Raw genomic sequence first — 13,288 nt, forward strand, 5'->3', positions numbered from 1 at the left:
CCGGCTCTTTCAATTTCATATTCCCAACATAGGACACGGACGGTCAAAGAATTCTAGAACTGGATTTATTAATCCAGTTGAACCAATGTATAATGATATGCATGTACATTAGCATGTTACACATTGTTTAATTTCACAAAATTTTCGCGATACCATCATGAATAAGTAAGGAGGGACATACATCAACCCACTAAGTAGGTAATGCATCGAGATATAAGCGTATAATGGAATTTATCAAAAATCGAAGGGGTGTGTTGCATCATCTTCCCCTAATTTCTTTTTTATTTTATTTGAGCCCCTACTGTACAGGCCGTGTGTGGAATTAGTGTTACCATATGCGCTCCTACTTGTGTTACACTTGCCCATTGACTGTTCATTTGGATCGGGTGTGTTAAGCTTGGGGTTCTTGTGTTATTTTAGAGTAGAGCAGCTATAGACAATGCTGTTTTATTTTGCCTGAATAATTAAGGACACAAAATGTGGTAGAAAAATAGTGAAGTGAAAAAAAAACAATAAATTAACACGGTCGGGATTATCAGCACGTCTTAAAGTAATATTATTTCAGGTGTGCAAGAGAGATGCCAGTCTACGCCGTTTATAGCGCTGTCTCGCTTCCACAACCCTACTAATATAACTTTAAGACGCGGTGGTAGAGCCTCAATTAATATGCATTTTATGATAAAGTTTGAAACAAAAAACTATCAAAAACTCACCTAATTTATACTTCCACGGAATTACTAAAGAACTACTTATGAAATACCTAAAAATACACCTTCTTTTGTCTCTTATTACTTTACTTATTGAAGCAACGATAGTCGAAGTATAATAGAACGGTAGTCTTTACAACGTACGCAACATAAGGGTGTACTCTGACCAGCGTAATCCGAGTGCAGACCATGTGCGCGGCTTTAAAGTTTGATCTAATACCGATTACTGGCACGCACTAGTAAGGGCATTACATGAGAAAAATTGGCCCGGATTAACTGATGTGGTTTTAGTTAGGGTAATCATGTTTTACACGGAATCAGTTGATGGGGAATTTTGTTTTTATAAGTAGCTGGTTGATTAATGTGTGATAAGATTTTGAAGCGCTGAATATATGAAGTAAAATACGTTTTGAGTAGGTACATGTTCTGACATGATGGAAAACATATTTTTTTATTTCTGTTTGTGCAATTGTAACTACTTTTGCATTAGCTGCAATATTGTTCTATTGTATCTGCTTTTTTTGATAGGCTTCCAAATAAATATTTTATTTTGTTCTATCTTCATCATCATAGGCCTTTTTCCAATTTTTGTTCTATCTTGTATACATATAATATATTTAAGGATGCAAGTAGTGCCTTAATGGTTGTATGGTTTGTACATAACATAAGCAATCCTGATGATTAATTATACATTTCTTGCCCATGAAGTTTAAATAGCATCCACGAGATATCGATTAAATTGTTGTTGCCTTTATTGAGATCTTCCAATAGAATATTATAAACATTAATTTTTCCCGTAACTCAACTCACTGATCAAAAGGGGTGATGCAAACCTGTTGGAACCAAAACACTGAAGAAGAAAACAAACATACTTTAAATAGCTCTTGTTGTTCACATTATCCACCTATATTAAACATCGGAACACAATAAAGAGCCGTTTGCATATGAATATCCTTATCGCTCCCATAATTTACATACGGAACATCATTACAACTTTTTAAAGGCACAAACACAGTATCTAAGCCACTTGATCACAGTAAAACACATTAAGGACTCGAGACGTGTTTAATCTATAATGCGCCTTATCGCAATATTTTCCATTTCCTGGCAAAACTGGGAACGTCGGCGGGCCATCGCCAAGGGAAATAAGGAAGGCTGAGTTTCACTTTGTTGTTTTTTTTACTTTACCCGGGGAAAAATTTTTCGTGCTTCCCTCTTCGTTTACACTTACAACTGTTACCGGTGTTTCGCGATTGTTACCTGCATTCCGTGCCTCTGAATTAAACATACGCCGGGCAGAGATGAAATGTCTGGATTTGCATTTGGCGCAACAATGAGGGAACGAGTTGGTTCTTTGTGTTTAAGTTGCGCGAACTGGATGGGATTGTGCTGTAATTGGGAGCACTTTTTCTGGATTCGAAGTTGCCCTTGTGTGTGTTTTGGAGTGGTCGCTGTTTGGAAAGTTTCTTTTAACTCTTTTTTGTTTTGGAAGTAACAGGACTATGAATAAGTAATAGGTGTAGGTTGTTTCCGTTCAATCATATATCATAAAAAGTGCAGCAATAAAGCATTTTATCCTTAAAGCGACAGCATATTAATCCAAGTTCAAAAAATAAAACAAAAAGCCTTTTTTAATCCAGAAATATAATTGCCACTCAAAATCTTAACGTCCTTATCAGGCAAGACCAAAAATGCAGCCTTTTATCTTCTCGACCTCAGTTTCCATTGTTTACTTTCAAACTGTGCCAAGGAAATAATAATCGAACTCCCTGCAGACTAAGCTTCTGCAACACCTACCCGAATACCTGTACTTTGCGATATTACAGGTATCGGTGTCGGTAATTAGTTAATGTTCCCTCTCATCTCCTATAATTTATTGAGACGGAGCGATACGCCCGGTAATAACTTCCCCCCATTCTAGCTCCCGGGAATTGACGGTGAAAAACTCAACCAAAATATTAATGCACCAGTTCTATGGTAAGTATTGGCGTGATATTATATGCGGATGGAACGGTTTTGGTCCTTTTGATTAGTTATTTTGAACTTAAGTGCCAAAACAAAACGGGTTTATGTTTACCTTGCGTCTTTTTGCGCCATTTTGGTCGTAAAAAACATGTACCATAACACCAACCTTCTTTGATTCACTGAGCAATGCAATAGGATTTGCGTTTAAAGATTTGAGAACGATTCCGAAGTTCAAAATATCTTAGGTGAGAAAATTTCAGCAGGGTAACATAATACCGGAGGTCTTCAACATCACATATGAGGAATCCACTGCACAAAATATTAAATAATACCCCATACCAAGTCCCTGCAAGGAATAAAACAAAATACTCAAAATAAGTATCAAGACTTTTTATTTACACTATACACAATGGCTTCAATAATCTCACCGTAGGATTAATCAGGAATTGTTCCGTTCCCACTTCTCGTTGAAAAATTGTCACCATCAGCGTGTTGGAAACTCGTTTCTAATAACTAGATGATGCATCGCCTTTCCTCAGTTCATTTGTTTCCTTCTTTTGTTTATATAAAGTACTGCTTAGAGTAATATTAAACGTTGATTGGAAGTTGTCTTAAGGCATTTTGAGTAGTACATTTTTTTGGTAATAGACAAAATCTTTTTTTTTTGGAATTTCATAATCTTTACTAAGGTATACTGAGTCGGGTACATATATATATATATATATATATATATATATTCATTAATTGGGCTAAATGGCACACATATGAGAATTGAAAAGTTTTCATTTTGATTTTATTTCGTCCACAAGTATTTACAAGTTTTCTATCCTCCCATATTATTTTCTTCATTTTATCATTTCTTAAACAGTGTTCTTTCCATCTTGTTTTTGTCTCAGTCTGCCAGTTAACCTATTCACCATCAAAATCTTTAATGAACAATTTTTATTCTTTCACAGCAATACAGCCATTTACAGCCTTCCTTCTACAGTCCATATTTCAATAAAGTAAAACTACAACTACTCCAACTTATTCACCACCTATCTATACACACCAGATATAAAACAATCTACCGCACTTCATTACATTACAGAACTTTCTGGATCATACTTTTCCCATAACAAGTTCTCGCGCCGTGATTGGTTGGATCCCCTGGGGGTTTTAACTTCGTCAGCAAATGAGCGTGAGCTAACATGATAATAATTTATAAGACAACCAGTATTATTTATCGTCTATCTTATGGTGGATGATTTTTGTTGATGCGGAAAATCAGGTGAAGGTGGCGTGTTGGAAATTATATTACTTCAGACAGGTGCAATGCAAGGGAAAATAAGGTCTTCTTGGATTCTTGTATAATAGATGGACTAATTCATTTACTTCTAGTGGTGCGTTTCCAACTAGTGTAGTTTAGCGATCAGCTTCTTGTATTTCCCTTATCAGAGTTACGCTTGCTATCCCGGTAAACTTCCTGATATTCTTTAACCAAGAATACTCAAGTCCAACTTTTTTCTCTTTACACCAATTTTGCCTTGATGATAAGTTGAAGTAGAGCCTACCGATGATGTCGCAAAAAATGATGACTCAAGTAAAGGATCTTATATTAAAAGACAAAATTCATTTTAGAAAAGAGCCCGGCAAAAGTTTTATCATCTATAAAATATGGAGGGCAGATTCCCTCCACATTTCATAGATGTATTTAAAAAATCTATCTAAGAATCCACGTTATCTTGAATGCCGCAAGCTGACCCATAAAATTAAAATTACATAACATACATTCATTCTTAAACGTTTTTCCTGTACATTGTTTTTCGGTTTACAATATATTTTATGTTTTCGGAAACCACATTAAATTTTGCGGTTCGCTAGCAACAAAAACATGATGCTCCCTTGTTCGTTGCGGAAATAAATAAGTACGTTGCTCGCGTGAAGAAGATGTATGGCCTGGCAGGGGAATACAATTCCGTAGCAAAGGTCGCTTGCGTTAGTATAAATGTAAGTAAATTTGAATAAAACATGCCTCGGCCGCGGGTTTCTACGCGTTTTGGGGCATTTTGTACTTTTTTTTTGGGTGCAGGAGTTTGTTTACATTGGAATTGGTTGGTGATTTTTTTGGTTGGTCGTGGAACAACAACGTCATGAAGGGCTAGTTTAGTTATATTTTTAATAATGCACACATATAAAGACAAAAACCTAGTGGATAAACAATATTTTTAATAAGGTTTGTATCTGGACCGGTTATCTATAAAAATGCGTGACTAGAAGTCATAGACATAAATAATTTTAAAGGACCACACACCCTTTCAATATTGTTAATACTACTTTTAACGTATGGATAGCAAAAAACACGATATAAATATTTCTTTTGTTGAAGTTAGAAATAAGCTAAAGAAACAATCAAACAATGCTCAGACCCTTTAATGCAGTAATATTCTAAGAAAATGTGCGAAACATACCTATTTATATGCAAGAATAACAAAAGCCGATTACCATTCAAAATAATAATAAAAAAAAACAAAGTCTTTTCTCTCTTTTACCGTATTTGATTCCCAAAATTTTCTTCACCTTCTCGATACCCAAAATTAAACGTATATTCTAATTAAAATGTATACGCACACGGTACATCTAACTCTAAACATCAATAAATAACGTTGACATCACATTAACTAGGGAAGGGTTAATACCGTTGTAGTCAACAACATAGGTAAGTTTATTTAAATTAATACGCACCTCCCTAGACATTTAATTATAATTATAATACTGTTTGACGCGGTGGTAACATTTTTCGTAGTTCGAGTAAAGGAGGCGTTCCTATTAATATATTTTTGTTAAATATACGCTTGTTTAAGTTTTTATGATAGGCAACTATGTTTTGCCAGTGGACCTATGGTCTAGACAATCGGATAGGAAATGTATGAAAAAACTCTAGGATCAAGTCTCCAGACTTTTCTTGATTCTCTTTTTGAAAATGTGTTTTTTAGGTCACGTCAGTTTAATATTATTTTTTTATTTGTATAACTCATCCACTGTTCAATAAATTGTTGAAATGTTTTTATCTATATTCCTGAGACATAAGTATTTATATTTCAAAAAATATATAAAACCTGAAGTAGGATAGTGTTTTAAGTTTTGTTATTGAAGATTAAAATCGTTCAGAAACTTATTATTTTTAAAATTTCTTGTATTTCAAGTTATACGGTCTTCTTAAATCCATGCAAAATAAACAAAATTAAATCATATTTTAATACAAATGCTGATTATGAAACCAAATAAATTTCATCGTGAGGGGGAAACTTCGTCAATCCCACGTCGCTTACCCAAAGGGTGTTTATGGGATTCTCGTGTTATGTTAATGTGACTGTACCTTTTGTTACACGTATAACATCCCGTATTTTATTTATTTAAATTTATATTTATTATTTTGTTCGGTCTTAGATGTATTTGTATACCTATCATGAGATATTACCTAATATTTGGTTAAGATCTTAATAAAACCTGTATTCAAAATATTTGAATCTGGAATCTCCAGAATCGTAAATTAATGCGTGTTTATTTTCTTTATGGGATTGATCACCTTATTTTTATGCATATATAAGGTATTTCGAATAATTTATATTATACAAAAAATTAAGGAAATTCCAGATGTGTGCAGAAGTCTACTAATCATATACAAGTTCTACTAAAATATAATTATAATCGCAGTTTAACACAAAGGTATTATTACACTCAATGCATATAACATCAAAACTAGAAACGAGACACATTTTTACTTCTTTCAACGATACTGAAATTTACCTGATTTAAATCAATTAAAAACAACACAATAACAATACAATAATCAATAAAGACCAGTAAATCGTGTGCAATAATTAAACTGAATTACGTGCGGTCCCCAGCTAAACTAAGCTAACCCGATCAGGCATAATTTGTGACCAATTAGAATAATGGCGTGTGTGCCGTGATGTATGCAGACGTCACTGGAACAAGGAAAGATGTGGAGCCGAGGCTAGGTAACAAAAAGTTGAACGTAATTTTGTTATAAAGAGGAATTGAGGGGGGGGGGGTCTAAGTTATTTAAATATTTTGAATGTTAAGTTTCTACTTAATATCAGCAACACTGAACAACACGTATTGATTTTATGTTTTGCGTTTTTAGTCAAAATAAAAACAATAGTTGTAAAACGTGTTATATTTGACAATTATTGTTTTTTTGATCTATCGTTAATTGTCAATTTATAACATATTTTATCACTTAATGATTGTGAATGAAATTATTTCCAATTATACCAAAATGACCACAAGGAAATAGTTGTGGTTCCAATTCGGCTCCATTAGACTTCGTGTTCGGTAATAAATGTTGGGGCAACGTTTGTCCGGTGGCAGAACGTCAATGTCGCCAATTGTACTCACTAGTTATGTATTTACTGCGGTCGCACTGTAAGGGATAAGTCCACACTATTTATATTTAGCCCTTTGTTTTGTATGGAGTTTACCTAATGGCTATATGACGATAAATAGAGGGATTGATAGCGAATCATTATAGAATTTAAGGACAATGGTTTAGAAGGTCGATGTTTTAATAGCATTTATTAGGTATAATAACTGTCTATTTCTTGAATACATATACATAAAATAAGTTCAAATAAATGCAACAAAAAATAATCCGAGACTGAGACTCATTCATTCATTTAATAGGGAATAAGATACTTCTTAAGTTTTGCATAACATTTCAGATGAAGATTTAGACAGATATTTTTAATTATTTTCATCAGCAATAGTTAATCACTTTAGGTCGCCCGTAGCAATATGATACCTACTTACAAATCCAATAATTAAAAAATCATATAACATAGACATTAAAAAAGGGGAAAAGACATGAATTATGTACAAATCGTAAATTTTCTCGAAAAAAATACACAAAAAAAACATCGAAATATGGACAGTCCATAATAGTTAGGCGATGGCAACTCCACGTTATGCCTAGTCATGACATGTCATGTCTGACAGCACGCTTGTTCGCAGTAATTAGATTACACACAGCTTTGGAAATCGAACGGGTGCCCTTGTAAATGTGGCAGTTGTATGTAACTAAAATAGGACTATGTAAAACATAATTATTATGATGATAATTTTAGTGAACATGAAGAAAAAAAAGTATGTGGAATGTATGCAATCGAAATAAGAACAAATTAATTGATTTCATTGTTGTATTTTCGTTTCGTCTTCATTTCTAAAATTTAATGAAAAGCTGTTTCTTATTGTATTTTTTTTTGTATTTTATAATAATTCATTGTAAGTTTTCGCAACTTTGACTTCGGTTTTTATAAACACAGGCAAGTAGGTCTAAACATTATTTTAATGTTACCATTAGACAATAGAGCTATTCATTAACTTAAACTTTTATCCACGATCATGTTTAAAGTACAAAACACAGTATAAGTGTACGTATGTCCACGTGTCAAGGTAACCCTTGTCAGTCTTCAGCTAATTTATATCTACCCGCATTTGTTTAACCGAAAAACGTTTGAGCTCACCGATTTATACCCTTGTCTCAACTTTTTCAGATAAATTACCCTTCTTCAGAGTTTTTATGAAACAATAGATGTGGGGTAGTCATTTAGTTGCATTTGCGTAATGTTTTGTGTAAATATTATATTTTATTGTCATGAAATGAGACTTCTCAAATATCAAGAAATAAAATATATTAAATAAAATAAATTTCACGCCTTGTTTGGATTTATTCTTAGTTTTTAATTTATTTACACCCGTTTGTTTTATGACTTTAAGACAAGACAATTTAGTCCCAGAGCTATGCTTCGACAAATAAATAAAAAGAAGTACACTACAATCTATAAATTGTTTCTTGGTGTGGTCGTTGTAGAGAGGTAGAAGAATACTATTATGCACTTTTTAATTTAGGAACCAAACCGAAGGTTCTACACACCTAACCTACGTGATAGTCCGAATGGAATATCACGGCATGGTACACCAAAGGCAAAAGAAGGACATGGGTGAGTTTTAGTCGGTAAAGGCCTAAAGAACGGCAAGAGTCACTTGATCATTTCCCATTCGGCAAAAAGAAACAAACGAAAACCTCTACATACATTTTCTTGCCACTTAATAAGTATACTTAATGATGATAATTAAAAGCAAAACATACAAAATAAATAACCTCATTTAAAACGTACACACATTCTTAACAATAAATGCTTATAAACAAATACATCAATATTGTAGGGTCGCAATTAACATGATACGTTTAATTACCCGCGCATAAATTGTATGCAATATTGTCTGTTTACGAGTAAAATGTATATTAATTATGGATGTGGCAATTTCGAGATTTATTTTATTGTCTGTTTTTATTTGAATAATTACTTTTTGCCAATTTGTTATATTAGTTCTTTATATAGTCGTAGATAATTCAGACCGTCTCTTCTCAGATTCATGAGGGCATTACCTAGTGCCAAATTTAGGCATTTAAAAAGAAACATATTTCAGCTGTCCATTAAACCACATCTTTCTCCATCACACAAAATACCCTAAACGAAGACAAACACTACCACCTCCAACTTTCGTAGCTGAAAGACAATAACAGCAATAAATATCGGCGACAAATTCCCGCCAATCGCGACAATGCACGTTCCATTTGTCGCGAATTGCGCGGTAAATAATAACGGAGCCGACTGAACTTTATCGAACTTATTTATTGTCTCATTATGGGGATAAAATTGGCTATTTACGAGTAATGCGTTTATTATTCTTTATTTATGTGATAATGTCAACGTGTATCCGCGATACTGGACTCCCATGATAAAGCGTGCGCGAATATTTAAGCATTTGGTACTCATTTATAAATTTTTATATATTTTAGCTCAATATACCCCAATCAGCCCAGATTGTGTGTCGGTGAAAATGGAAAAGTAATACAGCCTCTTTGCTTCACTAAAGCTGCTCTAAGCTGGCAAAAAAATAAAAAAAGTAGGTACGTAAAAAAGATTCTGTGTTTCCTTTAAACAATTTCTGAATCTCTAATATTACCTACGTGAAATATATATTCTGTTTCCATTTTAATATTCTTGTACAACACAAAAAGCATCTCTCTACTTTTCTATCTCATTACATTATACGCAAAACTGAACACTATTAAAACTATGTTCAACAATTTGATTCAATAATATTTAATGAGCTTTTGCTTTGTATCATTACCATCGGATGACGGTAATGATCCCATGGGTTTCAATAAAACTATATGATGGTTGTACTCAAAATTTGTACTATAATGCCACAAAATTGGCAAGTTTCGCTTGATTTGCCAATCAATGTGGCAAATTGATATAGTTTACGGGTCATTAAGGGCCCTTAACTGAGGTACGCGTATAGGTTAAATTTTGTTCTGTTCACAAATTCAGATACCTGATTCAATTGAATGTAATAAAGGGCACAAATGCCAGGTAAATTTTAATAGTAGTCGAAACATGCTGAGAAGTCGAAATTTAAATTACTTTTTCAGTCACAAAATAGTGTAAAAATATGGAAGTATACAGAAGAGCCTTAAGTAAAAAAAAAACACTACTTTAAGGTAAGTTCATCTCTAAAGTAAAATCCTCAAATGAAATATGGACTAGCTAGAAGGGAAATAATGCAAGTTAAGAAATACTGCAAATTTGACAATGAACTCACTAAAATTACCTACAAACAAATATCTACAGCTATATTTTAACTGTAATACCATTAATCAAAATACATCTATATCTAAGGCATTAGTAATGATTGGAGACATTCTAATATCAGTGCGGTCCAGTCTTTGGGGACCGGCCAGACAGTCTGCCCGAAGTTGGCCCTGCGACAGTCCGAGAAGATTAGATTAATCCGTTTTGCATTGCTTTATATTTTGCCTCTTCACTATACACATCTATATAAACACACATTTTTATTTGTATGGTTGTCGAAAATGCCTTGTATTAGGAATTGAAAGTTCATTTATTTCTTGATATTCGGAAAGTGTTGTCGCCAAAGAAAGGAGCAAATTTTTTTTTGGTATCTGGCTTTCGATGGGTACTTGTGTAATATGCTGGGCATAAAATTAGTTTATATTATTGCGTGAACATGAGTAAAATTTTGATCTTTATACATACGACTCTTCAGTTTCCTTAAAAAAAACCCTCAAACTATTTGTGATATTTAGAAAGGTACATACATTGTTTTAGTTTCCTTTAAGTAAAGTTCTAAAAGTATCAGTGATAGTGAAGTAAACATTGTTACAAATGAGATGACTTACTGTAGCGTCCGCTAACGAATCATACAACTTAATATCACAAGCTAAACAAAACAGAGATTAAAACAATAAATAAAACGGTTTACAATGTTCCCAGTCTCCTCAAAATGCATAGGCCATTACATGAACAAGTTTATTGTGATTTTCCATTTAAACAAAGAGGGTGGCATTTTTACGCGGCATTGTAATGAATTTTCAGGATGCCGAGACATCGGGATTTTAAATATTCAAGGAGATGTAGGGAGGAATTTGTACACCTCATTGAATAACATTGCTTCATGCATAATTTTCTGGTTTAAAAAATTGTCGCGGGTTTTTCGGTGCAGTATAATGTTGTTACGGATATTTTTTTTTGTATCGTTGTGTATACAACAGGTTTGATGGTTTTAATGCAATTGAATTTAATATTAAGACAGTTTTCTTTGATGTTTTGAGCTCTGATATGAAATTATTGTTTGCCCGTATTTGGTGATTCACGTAAAGCGTAAGTGTCCAAAAATTATGTATGGTATAAAAAAAAAGCTACGTTGATTATAATCCGAATCATACACAAATAGTCTTACTGAATAGTCTTAGTTCAGAAAAATCTTTCATTGTCCATAAAACCTATGTTTATTTAGACAGCACTAAACATTGCTAATCGTTATGATTATTGATCAACTGAATCGCATTTCATTTTTGAAAATGAAAAACTGTTTTACCTGTATACTCAGACCATCTTTAATTGCATTACACAAACCATTATACATCCTATGATTTATATACCTACAAAACAATCAATCGCTCACCCGTCATACAACAAAACTGCCTCACCAGCACACATCCACACACGCATACAGAATATAGGGCTACCAACAAAATTCGCCCTTTAATAGCGAAGCCAACTATAACTAATATAATTTCTTGTCGGATCATATCCTGGGGGAAGCAGGGATCAAAGTTGTCGCTAACACAATTAGGGAGACAGATTAGTTTCGGTCAGGACTTCGGTACCTGACCACTTCGTAAATTGCCATTAATTTACAAGATAAACATGTTTAGGATGTATTAATTTGTTTTAATGCTTGTGGCGAACAAACCACTCAGTTTGACCTACTAATTTTACTGGAGTTAGTATATTAGTAACACTGAAAAATATTTGCTATATCATAATCTTCCAACCTCTTTCATAACCCCCTTTTTAGATGTCGTTTAAAAATATTTTAATGTATTGAGCATGGCATATTTTTTTATTTTATCTACTGACGTACGTACGTGCCTACGACTTTTAAACCTATACGTCTTTTTCTCCATAGTCAATTCGTAATAACAGAATTGAATCATGAACACAAACAATTAAGCTTCGACCAAACCCAAACGTATCAAAAAGGTTGAAACAATTTCCAATCGCAATTTGAAATTAAGAGCCCCCACTGTACCCCAAACTAACCCTTCTAAAATATTAAAGAAGTGACATTTTCGTCCCCACATAATTACATCGAGGTCCGATAGATAAAGTACCTTCTCATGCATTAAAGACAAGACCGTATGACCATTGAGTTAAGAACCAAATTAGATATTTATATGATAGTCGCCATATTTGATATTTGGATCGGTTTTGAATATCCTGTACGCTTTGCTTTGAATGTTGTGTTTCATTTGTTTATTGATTGTGAATAAATAGGATGATCTTCTTTGTGGATATTACTAATTTCTTGATTTTGAGATCATCTGATCATCATCATCATCTGAAGTATGTGATAAGATTTTAAAAAGGGAACCAAAAATAAAAAACAAAATCAGTGATTACGCCTTCTGAAATTCTAATCTCTTCTTTGATAAAATTACCCAAAACTACCGATGCGTTACGAAATATAATTTTGACATTCGGACTGACAACATTTGATAAACTTAATTAGTGTTATTATAAAACCAGGTTATTTCTGCACTAGTCCTTGCTTATCCCTTGGGAGTACCGCCATCTGAGGTAGCCAGTAACTACATGCTTGTTAACTCGTCTCATATATTATGAAGCTATGTCAAATGGGTAGCGGCTCGCGTAGATACAGGGTGTTATGAAAAGCGACGAAGACGAAATTTGAATTTCAAGTAAAGTTATACGACTTGATTCTGTTACATAATGTTAATTAATACAATACATTTTGGTTTTCGTATTATTTCATTAGTATTGATAAAACTAATATTAAAATATCTAGATGTTATTATAGCTGTGCAATAAAAATAGCATATTGTTCTGGATGATACGGTTGATTGTGGCTTGAGGTGATTTTTGTGGAAGGAACACGTCTTTCTCGTACAAATGTTTATTGGCAACTACTTTAAAAATACTCGCACCGATAGTTAA

This window comes from Trichoplusia ni, chromosome 10 (assembly GCF_003590095.1).
Source record: "Trichoplusia ni isolate ovarian cell line Hi5 chromosome 10, tn1, whole genome shotgun sequence".
Classification (NCBI taxonomy): domain Eukaryota; kingdom Metazoa; phylum Arthropoda; class Insecta; order Lepidoptera; family Noctuidae; genus Trichoplusia; species Trichoplusia ni.